Source organism: Pelobates fuscus, chromosome 5 (assembly GCF_036172605.1).
Source record: "Pelobates fuscus isolate aPelFus1 chromosome 5, aPelFus1.pri, whole genome shotgun sequence".
NCBI lineage: Eukaryota > Metazoa > Chordata > Amphibia > Anura > Pelobatidae > Pelobates > Pelobates fuscus.
Genome location: NC_086321.1, coordinates 381,803,104 through 381,821,787, shown reverse-complemented (window position 1 = coordinate 381,821,787; position 18,684 = coordinate 381,803,104).

The following is an 18,684-nucleotide window of genomic DNA, read 5'->3' as shown; positions in this document are numbered from 1 at the left end:
CACAAGGACTACTTGGCAATATGACATAAGGGCTACTTGGTAATATGACACAAGGACTACTTGGCAATATGACAGAAGGGCTACTGGGCAATATGACATAAGGGCTACTTGGCAATATGACACAAGGACTACTTGGCAATATGACATAAGGACTACTTGGCAATATGACATAAGGACTACTTGGCAATATGATATAAGGACTACTTGGCAATATGACATAAGGGCTACTTGGCAATATGACAGAAGGACTACTTGGCAATATGACATAAGGACTACTTGGCAATATGACACAAGGACTACTTGGCAATATGACAGAAGGACTACTGGGCAATATGACACAAGGACTACTTGGCAATATGACATAAGGACTACTTGGCAATATGACAGAAGGACTACTTGGCAATATGACATAAGGGCTACTGGGCAATATGACACAAGGACTACTGGGTAATATGACACAAGGACTATTTGGTAATATGAAGCAGCAGGAAGGAAAACTCTCAGAACACCATCACAACCCGTTGGTGTGGCTAAACAGGGTGTCAGGAGACAATGCCAGGCTGCTGCACTGGAGTTTGGCGCTGCAGCCTTTTGACTTTACCATCCACTACCGCCCTGGGAAGCAAAACGGCAACGTCGACGGGTTATCCAGACAAACAGACATTGACAAATGATCCGTGAGTACTCCTCCGGACATCCCCAAGCCGATCCGTTGGGATCAGACTGTGTATGCCGACTTGGTTCTGGGGGAGCATTGTGGCTTACACAGCCACTGTATATTGTCCTTTATGTATGTATCCTGTTATTGCATATGTGTATACCACTTTAAAGAACCAAGCGTATGTGTGTTATGTGTATATGGTTCAGGTGAACGATAGCGTCCGTATGCTGACGGCATGAAAACCGCCAGCATTCATGCAATTGTTTCACGAACAGTGAATTTCAACACTATTCGTGAAACGAACAAACTACCGAATGGAGACCACACACAGGAGGTCGTGTGGCTCCCATTAAGGATTGCAACATTGTTGCAATCGGTAATTAAGAGGATTCAGGGTGGCCGTCGTTCGACTACCGACCACGCGGCGGTCGGCCATCTTGGATCCTTTGTTAGCCCAGCGGTATTTGTTAGTCGAGCGACTGGAACTAAAATCGGCTACTCGACGGCATGAATACCACTGGACTTCCAAGCCGTTCGGGAGCCCCGGTCCTTCGGTAATGTGTTTCTCTAAGGTCAATCGGTAGTTTGAATGTAACTTAGAAATAATGTGTGTTTTGTGCGGCGTTCGGTCATTTAAGCTGGGATCTGAGCGGTACTTTCACGAAATGTGCGCTCAGACCCCAGCTATCTACCGAACGTCCATTCGTTTAAATCTAACGAATATTATAAAAGTTATGTATTTTCATGTGAAATATTGGTTCTGCTGCACGAGGGGATAATCCACTTAACTGTATATTCTAGTGGGTGTATCCCTCTCGTACAGCGGTGCCTGATGGGAGAAATGCCCAGGTTGTTCAGTTTCCCATGTAGTCCCCTACTGTACAACCCCTGGAATGTCTGTAGGGAAACCCCTTGCATGGGGAATCCCATAAATACTGTGACCTGTGAATAAAGACCTCAGTTGACTCCCAGCCTATGTTTCGTCTAGTTCTTGGGAGGGAAAGATTCTTATAACGCTACCTGGAATATTGTATGCTGTATCTGCCTATGTGAATTATTGCCTGCTTTTCCTGTCTACCAGCGGAGACCTTGTGGATTATACTACCTCTCCGCTACAGTGGCAATATGACAGAAGTACTACTGGGCAATATGACACAAGGACTAATGGGCAATATGACATAAGGACTACTTGGCAATATGACACAAGAACTACTGGGCAATATAACACAAGGACTACTTGGTAATATGACATAAGGACTACTTGGCAATATGACACAAGGACTACTTGGCAATATGACACAAGGACTACTGGGCAATATGACACAAGGACTACTTGGTAATATGACATAAGGGCTACTTGGCAATATGACACAAGGACTACTTGGCAATATGACACAAGGACTACTGGGCAATATGACACAAGGACTACTTGGTAATATGACATAAGGGCTACTTGGCAATATGACACAAGGACTACTTGGCAATATGACATAAGGACTACTTGGCAATATGACATAAGGACTACTTGGTAATATGACATAAGGGCTACTTGGCAATATGACACAAGGACTACTTGGCAATATGACACAAGGACTACTGGGCAATATGACACAAGGACTACTTGGTAATATGACATAAGGGCTACTTGGCAATATGACACAAGGACTACTTGGCAATATGACATAAGGACTACTTGGCAATATGACATAAGGACTACTTGGCAATATGACACAAGGACTACTTGGCAATATGACACAATGACTACTGGGCAATATGACACAAGGACTACTGGGCAATATGACATAAGGACTACTTGGCAATATGACATAAGGACTACTTGGCAATATGACATAAGGACTACTTGGCAATATGACATAAGGACTACTGGGCAATATGACATAAGGACTACTTGGCAATATGACATAAGGACTACTGGGCAATATGACATAAGGACTACTTGGCAATATGATATAAGGACTACTTGGCAATATGACACAAGGACTACTTGGCAATATGACACAAGGGCTACTGGGCAATATGACATAAGGGCTACTTGGCAATATGACACAAGGACTACTTGGCAATATGACATAAGGGCTACTTGGTAATATGACACAAGGACTACTTGGCAATATGACATAAGGACTACTTGGCAATATGACATAAGGGCTACTTGGCAATATGACAGAAGGACTACTTGGCAATATGACATAAGGGCTACTTGGCAATATGATATAAGGACTACTTGGCAATATGACAGAAGGACTACTTGGCAATATGACATAAGGGCTACTTGGCAATATGACATAAGGACTACTTGGCAATATGACATAAGGACTACTTGGCAATATGACATAAGGACTACTTGGCAATATGACACAAGGACTACTTGGCAATATGACATAAGGACTACTTGGCAATATGACATAAGGACTACTTGGCAATATGACACAAGGACTACTTGGCAATATGACATAAGGACTACTTGGCAATATGACATAAGGGCTACTTGGCAATATGACAGAAGGACTACTTGGCAATATGACATAAGGGCTACTTGGCAATATGATATAAGGACTACTTGGCAATATGACATAAGGACTACTTGGCAATATGACATAAGGGCTACTTGGCAATATGACATAAGGACTACTGGGCAATATGACATAAGGACTACTTGGCAATATGACATAAGGACTACTTGGCAATATGACATAAGGACTACTTGGCAATATGACACAAGGACTACTTGGCAATATGATATAAGGACTACTTGGCAATATGACACAAGGACTACTTGGCAATATGACATAAGGACTACTTGGCAATATGACATAAGGGCTACTTGGCAATATGACAGAAGGACTACTTGGCAATATGACATAAGGGCTACTTGGCAATATGATATAAGGACTACTTGGCAATATGACATAAGGACTACTTGGCAATATGACATAAGGACTACTTGGCAATATGACATAAGGACTACTGGGCAATATGACAAGGACTACTTGGCAATATGACATAAGGACTACTTGGCAATATGACACAAGGACTACTTGGCAATATGACATAAGGACTACTTGGCAATATGACATAAGGGCTACTTGGCAATATGACAGAAGGACTACTTGGCAATATGACATAAGGGCTACTTGGCAATATGATATAAGGACTACTTGGCAATATGACATAAGGACTACTTGGCAATATGACATAAGGACTACTTGGCAATATGACATAAGGACTACTGGGCAATATGACATAAGGACTACTTGGCAATATGACATAAGGACTACTTGGCAATATGACATAAGGACTACTTGGCAATATGACACAAGGACTACTTGGCAATATGACATAAGGACTACTTGGCAATATGACATAAGGGCTACTTGGCAATATGACAGAAGGACTACTTGGCAATATGACATAAGGGCTACTTGGCAATATGATATAAGGACTACTTGGCAATATGACATAAGGACTACTTGGCAATATGACATAAGGGCTACTTGGCAATATGACATAAGGACTACTGGGCAATATGACATAAGGACTACTTGGCAATATGACATAAGGACTACTTGGCAATATGATATAAGGACTACTGGGCAATATGACACAAGGACTACTTGGCAATATGACATAAGGGCTACTTGGCAATATGACAGAAGGACTACTTGGCAATATGACATAAGGACTACTGGGCAATATGACACAAGGACTACTGGGCAATATGACACAAGGACTACTTGGCAATATGACAGAAGGACTACTGGGCAATATGACACAAGGACTACTGGGCAATATGACAGAAGGACTACTTGGCAATATGATATAAGGACTACTGGGCAATATGACAGAAGGACTACTTGGCAATATGATATAAGGACTACTGGGCAATATGACACAAGGACTACTTGGCAATATGACATAAGGACTACTTGGCAATATGACATAAGGACTACTGGGCAATATGACACAAGGACTACTTGGCAATATGACACAAGGACTACTGGGCAATATGACACAAGGACTACTTGGCAATATAACACAAGGACTACTTGGCAATATGACACAAGGACTACTTGGCAATATGACATAAGGACTACTTGGCAATATGACAGAAGGACTACTTGGCAATATGACATAAGGACTACTGGGCAATATGACAGAAGGACTACTTGGCAATATGATATAAGGACTACTGGGCAATATGACACAAGGACTACTTGGCAATATGACACAAGGACTACTGGGCAATATGACACAAGGACTACTTGGCAATATGACAGAAGGACTACTTGGCAATATGACATAAGGACTACTGGGCAATATGACATAAGGACTACTGGGCAATATGACATAAGGGCTACTTGGCAATATGACATAAGGACTACTGGGCAATATGACATAAGGACTACTTGGCAATATGACACAAGGACTACTTGGCAATATGACACAAGGACTACTTGGCAATATGACATAAGGACTACTTGGCAATATGACATAAGGACTACTGGGCAATATGACATAAGGACTACTTGGCAATATGACAGAAGGACTACTTGGCAATATGACATAAGGACTACTGGGCAATATGACATAAGGACTACTGGGCAATATGACACAAGGACTACTTGGCAATATGACATAAGGACTACTTGGCAATATGACACAAGGACTACTTGGCAATATGACAGAAGGACTACTTGGCAATATGACATAAGGACTACTTGGCAATATGACACAAGGACTACTTGGCAATATGACATAAGGACTACTTGGCAATATGACATAAGGGCTACTTGGTAATATGACACAAGGACTACTTGGCAATATGACAGAAGGACTACTTGGCAATATGACATAAGGACTACTGGGCAATATGACAGAAGGACTACTTGGCAATATGACATAAGGACTACTGGGCAATATGACACAAGGACTACTGGGCAATATGACACAAGGACTACTTGGTAATATGACATAAGGGCTACTTGGCAATATGACACAAGGACTACTTGGCAATATAACACAAGGACTACTTGGCAATATGACACAAGGACTACTTGGCAATATGACATAAGGACTACTGGGCAATATGACAGAAGGACTACTGGGCAATATGACATAAGGACTACTGGGCAATATGACAGAAGGACTACTGGGCAATATGACACAAGGACTACTTGGCAATATAACACAAGGACTACTTGGCAATATGACACAAGGACTACTTGGCAATATGACATAAGGACTACTGGGCAATATGACAGAAGGACTACTTGGCAATATGACACAAGGACTACTGGGCAATATGATATAAGGACTACTTGGCAATATGACATAAGGACTACTGGGCAATATGATATAAGGACTACTTGGCAATATGACATAAGGACTACTGGGCAATATGACAGAAGGACTACTTGGCAATATGACACAAGGACTACTGGGCAATATGATATAAGGACTACTTGGCAATATGACATAAGGACTACTGGGCAATATGATATAAGGGCTACTTGGTAATATGACACAAGGACTACTTGGCAATATGACATAAGGACTACTGGGCAATATGACATAAGGACTACTGGGCAATATGACATAAGGACTACTTGGCAATATGACACAAGGACTACTTGGCAATATGACATAAGGACTACTGGGCAATATGACATAAGGACTACTGGGCAATATGACATAAGGACTACTTGGCAATATAACACAAGGACTATTTGGCAATATGACATAAGGACTACTGGGCAATATGACATAAGGACTACTGGGCAATATGACATAAGGACTACTTGGCAATATAACACAAGGACTACTGGGCAATATGATATAAGGACTACTTGGCAATATGCCATAAGGACTACTTGGCAATATGATATAAGGACTACTGGGCAATATGACAGAAGGACTACTTGGCAATATGACACAAGGACTACTGGGCAATATGATATAAGGACTACTTGGCAATATGACATAAGGACTACTGGGCAATATGATATAAGGGCTACTTGGTAATATGACACAAGGACTACTTGGCAATATGACATAAGGACTACTTGGCAATATGACACAAGGACTACTGGGCAATATGACACAAGGACTACTTGGCAATATGACATAAGGACTACTGGGCAATATGACATAAGGACTACTTGGCAATATAACACAAGGACTACTTGGCAATATGACATAAGGACTACTGGGCAATATGACAGAAGGACTACTTGGCAATATGACACAAGGACTACTGGGCAATATGATATAAGGACTACTTGGCAATATGACATAAGGACTACTGGGCAATATGATATAAGGGCTACTTGGTAATATGACACAAGGACTACTTGGCAATATGACATAAGGACTACTTGGCAATATGACATAAGGACTACTGGGCAATATGACATAAGGACTACTGGGCAATATGACAGAAGGACTACTTGGCAATATGACACAAGGACTACTTGGCAATATGACACAAGGACTACTTGGCAATATGACATAAGGACTACTTGGCAATATGACAGAAGGACTACTGGGCAATATGACACAAGGACTACTTGGCAATATGACACAAGGACTACTTGGCAATATGACATAAGGACTACTTGGCAATATGACAGAAGGACTACTGGGCAATATGACACAAGGACTACTGGGCAATATGACACAAGGACTACTTGGCAATATGACACAAGGACTACTTGGCAATATGACATAAGGACTACTGGGCAATATGACAGAAGGACTACTTGGCAATATGACATAAGGACTACTTGGCAATATAACACAAGGACTACTGGGCAATATGACACAAGGACTACTTGGCAATATGACATAAGGACTACTGGGCAATATGACAGAAGGACTACTTGGCAATATGACACAAGGACTACTTGGCAATATGACATAAGGACTACTTGGCAATATGACAGAAGGACTACTGGGCAATATGACACAAGGACTACTGGGCAATATGACACAAGGACTACTTGGCAATATGACACAAGGACTACTTGGCAATATGACATAAGGACTACTGGGCAATATGACAGAAGGACTACTTGGCAATATGACACAATGACTACTGGGCAATATGACACAAGGGCTACTGGGCAATATGATATAAGGACTACTTGGCAATATGACATAAGGACTACTTGGTAATATGACATAAGGACTACTTGGCAATATGACACAAGGACTACTTGGCAATATGACACAAGGACTACTTGGCAATATGACATAAGGACTACTTGGTAATATGACATAAGGACTACTTGGCAATATGACATAAGGACTACTTGGCAATATGACAGAAGGACTACTTGGCAATATGACACAAGGACTACTTGGCAATATGACATAAGGACTACTGGGCAATATGACAGAAGGACTACTGGGCAATATGACAGAAGGACTACTTGGCAATATGACATAAGGACTACTGGGCAATATGACAGAAGGACTACTTGGCAATATGACACAAGGACTACTGGGCAATATGATATAAGGACTACTTGGCAATATGACATAAGGACTACTGGGCAATATGATATAAGGACTACTTGGCAATATGACATAAGGACTACTGGGCAATATGACAGAAGGACTACTTGGCAATATGACACAAGGACTACTGGGCAATATGATATAAGGACTACTTGGCAATATGACATAAGGACTACTGGGCAATATGATATAAGGGCTACTTGGTAATATGACACAAGGACTACTTGGCAATATGACATAAGGACTACTGGGCAATATGACATAAGGACTACTGGGCAATATGACATAAGGACTACTTGGCAATATGACACAAGGACTACTTGGCAATATGACATAAGGACTACTGGGCAATATGACATAAGGACTACTGGGCAATATGACATAAGGACTACTTGGCAATATAACACAAGGACTATTTGGCAATATGACATAAGGACTACTGGGCAATATGACATAAGGACTACTGGGCAATATGACATAAGGACTACTTGGCAATATAACACAAGGACTACTGGGCAATATGATATAAGGACTACTTGGCAATATGCCATAAGGACTACTTGGCAATATGATATAAGGACTACTGGGCAATATGACAGAAGGACTACTTGGCAATATGACACAAGGACTACTGGGCAATATGATATAAGGACTACTTGGCAATATGACATAAGGACTACTGGGCAATATGATATAAGGGCTACTTGGTAATATGACACAAGGACTACTTGGCAATATGACATAAGGACTACTTGGCAATATGACACAAGGACTACTGGGCAATATGACACAAGGACTACTTGGCAATATGACATAAGGACTACTGGGCAATATGACATAAGGACTACTTGGCAATATAACACAAGGACTACTTGGCAATATGACATAAGGACTACTGGGCAATATGACAGAAGGACTACTTGGCAATATGACACAAGGACTACTGGGCAATATGATATAAGGACTACTTGGCAATATGACATAAGGACTACTGGGCAATATGATATAAGGGCTACTTGGTAATATGACACAAGGACTACTTGGCAATATGACATAAGGACTACTTGGCAATATGACATAAGGACTACTGGGCAATATGACATAAGGACTACTGGGCAATATGACAGAAGGACTACTTGGCAATATGACACAAGGACTACTTGGCAATATGACACAAGGACTACTTGGCAATATGACATAAGGACTACTTGGCAATATGACAGAAGGACTACTGGGCAATATGACACAAGGACTACTTGGCAATATGACACAAGGACTACTTGGCAATATGACATAAGGACTACTTGGCAATATGACAGAAGGACTACTGGGCAATATGACACAAGGACTACTGGGCAATATGACACAAGGACTACTTGGCAATATGACACAAGGACTACTTGGCAATATGACATAAGGACTACTGGGCAATATGACAGAAGGACTACTTGGCAATATGACATAAGGACTACTTGGCAATATAACACAAGGACTACTGGGCAATATGACACAAGGACTACTTGGCAATATGACATAAGGACTACTGGGCAATATGACAGAAGGACTACTTGGCAATATGACACAAGGACTACTTGGCAATATGACATAAGGACTACTTGGCAATATGACAGAAGGACTACTGGGCAATATGACACAAGGACTACTGGGCAATATGACACAAGGACTACTTGGCAATATGACACAAGGACTACTTGGCAATATGACATAAGGACTACTGGGCAATATGACAGAAGGACTACTTGGCAATATGACACAATGACTACTGGGCAATATGACACAAGGGCTACTGGGCAATATGATATAAGGACTACTTGGCAATATGACATAAGGACTACTTGGTAATATGACATAAGGACTACTTGGCAATATGACACAAGGACTACTTGGCAATATGACACAAGGACTACTTGGCAATATGACATAAGGACTACTTGGTAATATGACATAAGGACTACTTGGCAATATGACATAAGGACTACTTGGCAATATGACAGAAGGACTACTTGGCAATATGACACAAGGACTACTTGGCAATATGACATAAGGACTACTGGGCAATATGACAGAAGGACTACTGGGCAATATGACAGAAGGACTACTTGGCAATATGACAGAAGGACTACTTGGCAATATGACACAAGGATTACTTGGCAATATGACATAAGGACTACTGGGCAATATGACAGAAGGACTACTGGGCAATATGACAGAAGGACTACTTGGCAATATGACAGAAGGACTACTTGGCAATATGACATAAGGACTACTGGGCAATATGATATAAGGGCTATTTGGTAATATGAAGCAGCAGGAAGGAAAAACTCTCAGAACACCATCCAGAAATCATTTAACCCCTTGTCATGATTCCCTTTAATTCCAGAAGTTTGGTCCTTAAGGGGTTAAATCCCCTACCGTCACCCAGGCCAGAACTCTACATTTTGACATTTCCAGCTTAAATAATTCCCCTTTGTGTTATATTAGTAGGATCATGTTCTGGTTTATATTTAATTTATGTTCTCCACTAATTGTACAGCGCTGCGGAATCTGTTGGCGCTTTATAAATACCAGTAATAAATAAATAAATAAATAAATAATGTATTGCAGCCTTTTTTTCAAGAGATTTTAATATCAGTATTCTCTTTATTATTATTATTATTATTATTATTATTATTATTATTTACAAAGCGCCAACAAATTCTGCAGTGCTGTACAATAGCTCTAGGTAACAAAGTGAATCAATTCTACTTTGAGACACGGACAATTTGTAGTAACTGTGTGTCCTCCCTCGCATGTTACATTGTAAGTAGTTTGTATATAATAGAGAAAGTTAATAAAACCCTTGTAGAAGTACGGTCACACCCGATAGGAGAGCTCTTATATCTAGAACATTCCGAATTCTAAAGCTCAAAGCCCTAGATAAATCTTTCTTATCTTCCCAACATCTAACATCTCTCCCTTGTGGAATAATATGTCACAAAATCACAACACGTGAGTACCAGCAATCTTCTAATCAGAAATTTACTAAAAATTGAATTGACAGGAATTCAAAGGGGGTTTCAGCCGCATAGAACCATTCTCTTGCAATTTTTAGAGTTTGTGCTTTTAGAAAAAATGTGAAATTCACTTTGTAAACCAGACAATTCCTACTTTTAAAATAACCCTCTGCCTAGCAGGTATTGGCAATGGCAGAGGAAGGGTAATTAGGTAAAGCTGTGAGATCAGGTAAGTGTAATCACCAGATAGCCAACGATAGGACAACGTAAACAGCATAAAACACAACGGACATCTGGTTATATTATAACACCTTACTGAATGCGTTCTGAGTGCCGACTCACCTTATATTCTGGCTGGGGATTCCACACCATATAAACCTCATTTAGACTGTAAGCTCCTTCGAGCAGGGTCCTCATTGGCCTATTGTTCCTGTAAAAATTAGTAACTGTCTTATTTATTGTTAAATGTCCTCCTTTATAATATTGTACAGCGCTACAGAATAAGTTGGAGCTATATAAATACCAATAATAATAATAATGATAATAATATTCACGGTCATTGAACCAGTTAATAAATAAACCAGAAGGAAAAAGACAGCACACCCCGACTGGCAGGATTTGTGCCCGGTGGCGCAGTGACATCATAACTAGGCAGGTGCCGGATCAATTCTAGCCCAAAACACACTCAGGCTCAGCCCAAACACAAATCCTCTTCTCACATATTGGGGTTTATCTACGACCAATGCGTTAATTAATCTAAAATATTCAGGATGTGAGTAGAGGTGAGAATGTTTCTAAATCAGCACGTTTTACTCAAATTTTTTTATTTTGTTTTCAATTCACTGCAATTTGGTATTTAGTAAATATGGTAAATCCCACTGTTTGTAACCAACCGCCTCTATGGCCTGGGGTGTAGGTATAGCGTGTCCTGATAGAACCCAGATTAACACTCCGGGAGGAGATAATTTGAGGTCACATCCTCTCAAAGTCCCCATTCAGGACTGCAAGGACAACCACCAAGCTGTGACAGCTACTTCAATGCGTCCTTCACAGAGGGCTGAATAGAGGAGATTCAATGGGGGGAGATTTATCAAAGTGATTTAAAATAATGTATTACATTTTTGGTCTTTAATATGTTCATAATTATTCAATTCTTCCAGAAACAGTCTGAAAAATGTCAGCTTTTCTCTGCCTACATTTTCACAGATATGTCCCTTTCAGATAAAGACTACCCAAAAAACCATGCGAAAGCTAGCGATATTAAAACTGCTGGAAATTCTGTGATATAGAGATTATCCTTGTAGACAAAGCAAACTGAAAGTAGTGCAGGAATCTCAATACGACAGACATTTATACAGCGACACCATCACATGGTAGGGTCCGGCTCCGACGTATGGTGACAGTAATATATAGAGACGTATTTTGTTATATAAAGAATGCGAATAGAAAGCAAACTGCCAGAACAAAGAATATGAAAGAGAAATATATAAAAGAGGCTGCACAGCGATACTGAGAGAACAAACAGACAGCGCGTGTATTATAGCAGAAAGGAGCTCTCTCACCCAGCATCACACGTTCTAGTGAGAACAAAGGTATAAAACAGAACTAAATAAAGATTCACCTTTTACGTTTTGATAAACAAAGTTTTAGACAGGATCCAGCTTCGTGTTTCTGTAAAAGCCTGATGTTCGTTGGTTGAAAGCTATGGACAGTAATACCCTCCGTGGATTTATTCTGCACGGACATTTGTCTGGACTATAAAGATGGCGGCAGCGAGCCAGAAAAGAAACGTGCTGACCGTAACAGCGGCCCATAGTAAGGTAGAAAGATATGGACAGTGCTGGTGGGGATAGGGGTACACCACATTATGGACAGTGCTGGTGGGGATAGGGGTACACCACATTATGGACAGTGCTGGTGGGGATAGGGGTACACCGCATTATAGACAGTGCTGGTGGGGATAGGGGTACACCACATTATGGACAGTGCTGGTGGGGATAGGGGTACACCGCATTATAGACAGTGCTGGTGGGGATAGGGGTACACCACATTATGGACAATGCTGGTGGGGATAGGGGTACACCACATTATGGACAATGCTGGTGGGGATAGGGGTACACCGCATTATAGATAGTGCTGGTGGGGATAGGGGTACACCACATTATAGACAGTGCTGGTGGGGATAGGGGTACACCGCATTATAGACAGTGCTGGTGGGGATAGGGGTACACCGCATTATGGACAGTGCTGGTGGGGATAGGGGTACACCACATTATAGACAGTGCTGGTGGGGATAGGGGTACACCACATTATGGACAGTGCTGGTGGGGATAGGGGTATACAGCATTGTAGACAGTGCTGGTGGGGATAGGGGTATACAGCATTGTAGACAGTGCTGGTGGGGATAGGGGTACACCACATTATAGACAGTGCTGGTGGGGATAGGGGTACACCGCATTATAGACAGTGCTGGTGGGGATAGGGGTACACCGCATTATAGACAGTGCTGGTGGGGATAGGGGTACACCGCATTATGGACAATGCTGGTGGGGATAGGGGTACACCGCATTATAGACAGTGCTGGTGGAGATAGGGGTACACCGCATTATGGACAGTGCTGGTGGGGATAGGGGTACACCGCATTATAGATAGTGCTGGTGGGGATAGGGGTACACCACATTATAGACAGTGCTGGTGGGGATAGGGGTACACCGCATTATAGACAGTGCTGGTGGGGATAGGGGTACACCGCATTATGGACAGTGCTGGTGGGGATAGGGGTACACCACATTATAGACAGTGCTGGTGGGGATAGGGGTACACCACATTATGGACAGTGCTGGTGGGGATAGGGGTATACAGCATTGTAGACAGTGCTGGTGGGGATAGGGGTACACCACATTATAGACAGTGCTGGTGGGGATAGGGGTACACCGCATTATAGACAGTGCTGGTGGGGATAGGGGTACACCGCATTATAGACAGTGCTGGTGGGGATAGGGGTACACTGCATTATAGACAGTGCTGGTGGGGATAGGGGTACACCGCATTATGGACAGTGCTGGTGGGGATAGGGGTACACCACATTATAGACAGTGCTGGTGGGGATAGGGGTACACCACATTATAGACAGTGCTGGTGGGGATAGGGGTACACCACATTATAGACAGTGCTGGTGGGGATAGGGGTACACCGCATTATGGACAGTGCTGGTGGGGATAGGGGTACACCACATTATAGACAGTGCTGGTGGGGATAGGGGTACACCACATTATAGACAGTGCTGGTGGGGATAGGGGTATACAGCATTGTAGACAGTGTTTGTGGGGAGGGGGTACACTGCATTATGGACAGTGCTGGCGGGAGGGGGGTACACCGCAATATGGACAGTGCAGGTGAGGAGGGGTTTACACCACATTATGGACAGTGCTGGTGGAAGGGGGGTACACCGCATTATGGACAGTGTTGGTGGGGGATAGGGGTATACCGCATTATGGACAGTACTGGTGGGGAGGGGGTACACCACATTATGGTCAGTGCTGGCGGAGATGGGCATTATGGACCTTGCTGGTGGGTATACCACATTATAAAAGGCCGGTAAATATGTCCTGGAGAAAGGTCTGCAGTCAAGGTAAATTGTGAAAAAGTTGAATGTGGTCCAATGTAATGGAGCGTAAAATAACCATACTGGACTGGGCTTCAGTAATTAGAAAATGATAACAGCACTGCTTTAGAACTGGAAACCAAGGTCAGACCAGCTCACCGAGGATGCACCTATCGAGATATATCCAACTACCTGAAATTCTCATAGATTCAAAGCTTGTTTGAGCTGGAGGTGGATATAACATAAGGAAGAAGACGTGTCCCAAATATTCGCCCTCAAAGGCAAGTCTATCATAGTCAATAACTCCAACACTGCCGGTAAGCACCATTTTATTCTAAACATGATCTGCTGGTGATTTAACCAACACAGCGTAGAGATTCTATCAGGAGCATCAATAGAGGGGACTGGAGAGGCCGATTGCTTTTAGCCAATCATAGCTCCCATTGCCGGTATGAATCGGGATGACTACAAGGAAGTGTGCAATCTCTGTGGGTGGCAAAGAACCCTCATCTTGTGGTAAATGGGTCGAAAATGGTTTAACGCTGAATGGAGGGACAGCATCAGAAAACTCCAGCCACTTCAAAGAGATTAAATAGCTATAGTGCCTACAGTGTCCCCTTAAGCCCCATCTCACCCTCCCACACACTTCCAATAATACATCCCCAGCACATACACTGTGCATCCCTAGCTAACACACACACTACATCCCCATGACACACACACACACTGCATCCCCAGGACACACACATACACTGCATCCCCAGGACACACACATACACTGCATCCCCAGGACACACACATACACTGCATCCCCAGGACACACACATACACTGCATCCCCAGGACACTCACGCACACTGTATCCCCAGTACATTCACACACACTGCATCCCCAGGACACACACATACACTGCATGCATCCCCAGCACACACACACACTACATCCCCAGAACACTCACACACACTGCATGACTGTTGACTTTCACCCAGAGAAAAGCCTACTGACGCACCACGTACATCCCTCGATCCGAAGACGTACATATGATACTCAGCCACTGCCATTAATAAAGATTGGAGCTTGTACCACACAGTAAAAACAGATATTTATTCATTAGCCACAGCAGATATTTTATTCTGCAGTTTTGCTTATTTTGACCTTTGGAATGCAAATTATAAATAGCGGGGTTTTTTCGTTCGCTTTGTGTACTTGAAAGCGAATTGATGTAGAATTATAAAGAGTTGTTTTTTTTTCTTTCCAGTTCGACATTAGCATAACCTCAGTATTCCCCAGAAGCACATTATTAACTATATTCTTGTGTGAAACTAACTGTAATAGCAATTATTTAAATTTATTCATAGGCTACAATACTGTTATAGAATGAAATCAATACAATATTTAACCATTGCACGGCCCGGGTTCCATAATGCATTGCATTCCCACTGCAGTCATTTGTAAATGGATGTGATTCAGAGTGACCATCTACCCGTCCCGGCCGGTATATAGGTGTACATACATGAATATATTATGCTTTCATGTATTGAGAGAATCTGTCGGAGACGGACAGTAAATACCTGGGGTGCTCATTAAGGAGATATTCGTTACACGTTTGGGCGTCTTTGAAGCCCATTTTAAGGAAGAAGTGCGCTGTGTGTAGGCGTGAGATGTTTGGAAGTAACGAGGTTTGTTTGGCTAATTAGAAAAACTGTTTAATTGGGATGTTTCTCTTTTTCCATTTTCGGATCGGAATAATTGTAGTTTGTGTTTTATAATGTAGATTCAGACTTTAAATAAACCTTTACTTGCGAGTGTAACAGATATACATATAGTGAGCCTGCTGTGTACTCAGTATACTCAGTAATACAATATCACTGAAACTTATATCACCGTCTATCGAGAAATAAAATATAAAAAAAACAAAAACTATTTAAACATCCACTACAGGAACTTTATTTTATATACTTTATATAACAACTCTCTCACTGTATCTCAATACAGGAACCCTGTCACTTTATATACTTTATATAACAACCCTCTTACTGTGTCTCTATAGAGGAACTCTGTCACTTTATATACTTTATATAACAACTCTCTCACTGTATCTCAATACAGGAACCCTGTCACTTTATATACTTTATATAACAACTCTCTTACTGTGTCTCAATACAGGAACTCTGTCACTTTATATACTTTATATAACAACCCTCTTACTGTGTCTCTATAGAGGAACTCTGTCACTTTATATACTTTATATAACAACTCTCTCACTGTATCTCAATACAGGAACTCTGTCACTTTATATACTTTATATACTTTATATAACAACCCTCTTACTGTGTCTCTATAGAGGAACTCTGTCACTTTATATACTTTATATAACAACTCTCTCACTGCATCTCAATACAGGAACCCTGTCACTTTATATACTTTGTATAACAACTCTCTCACTGTATCTCAATACAGGAACTCTGTCACTTTATATACTTTATATAACAACCCTCTTACTGTGTCTCTATAGAGGAACTCTGTCACTTTATATACTTTGTATAACAACTCTCTCACTGTATCTCAATACAGGAACTCTGTCACTTTATATACTTTATATAACAACCCTCTTACTGTGTCTCTATAGAGGAACTCTGTCACTTTATATACTTTATATAACAACTCTCTCACTGTATCTCAATACAGGAACTCTGTCACTTTATATACTTTATATAACAACCCTCTTACTGTGTCTCTATAGAGGAACTCTGTCACTTTATATACTTTATATAACAACTCTCTCACTGCATCTCAATAGAGGAACCCTGTCACTTTATATACTTTATATAACAACTCTCTCACTGCATCTCAATACAGGAACCCTGTCACTTTATATACTTTATATAACAACTCTCTCACTGCAGCTCAATACAGGAACTCTGTCACTTTATATACTTTATATAACAACTCTCTCACTGTATCTCAATACAGGAACTCTGTCACTTTATATACTTTATATAACAACTCTCTCACTGCATCTCAATACAGGAACCCTGTCACTTTATATACTTTATATAACAACTCTCTCACTGTGTCTCTATAGAGGAACTCTGTCACTTTATATACTTTATATAACAACTCTCTCACTGTATCTTAATAGAGGAACTCTGTCACTTTATATACTTTATATAACAACTCTCTCACTGTGTCTCTATAGAGGAACTCTGTCACTTTATATACTTTATATAACAACTCTCTCACTGTATCTCAATACAGGAACCCTGTCACTTTATATACTTTATATAACAACTCTCTCACTGTGTCTCTATAGAGGAACTCTGTCACTTTATATACTTTATATAACAACTCTCTCACTGTATCTTAATAGAGGAACTCTGTCACTTTATATACTTTATATAACAACTCTCTCACTGTATCTCAATACAGGAACTCTGTCACTTTATATACTTTATATAACAACTCTCTCACTGCATCTCAATACAGGAACCCTGTCACTTTATATACTTTATATAACAACTCTCTCACTGTATCTCAATAGAGGAACTCTGTCACTTTATATACTTTATATAACAACTCTCTCACTGTATCTCAATACAGGAACTCTGTCACTTTATATACTTTATATAACAACTCTCTCATTGTATCTCAATACAGGAACTCTGTCACTCTATATACTTTATATAACAACTCTCTCACTGTATCTCAATAGAGGAACTCTGTCACTTTATATACTTTATATAACAACTCTCTCATTGTATCTCAATAGAGGAACTCTGTCACTTTATATACTTTATATAACAACTCTCTCACTGTATCTCAATACAGGAACTCCGTCACTTTATATACTTTATATAACAACTCTCT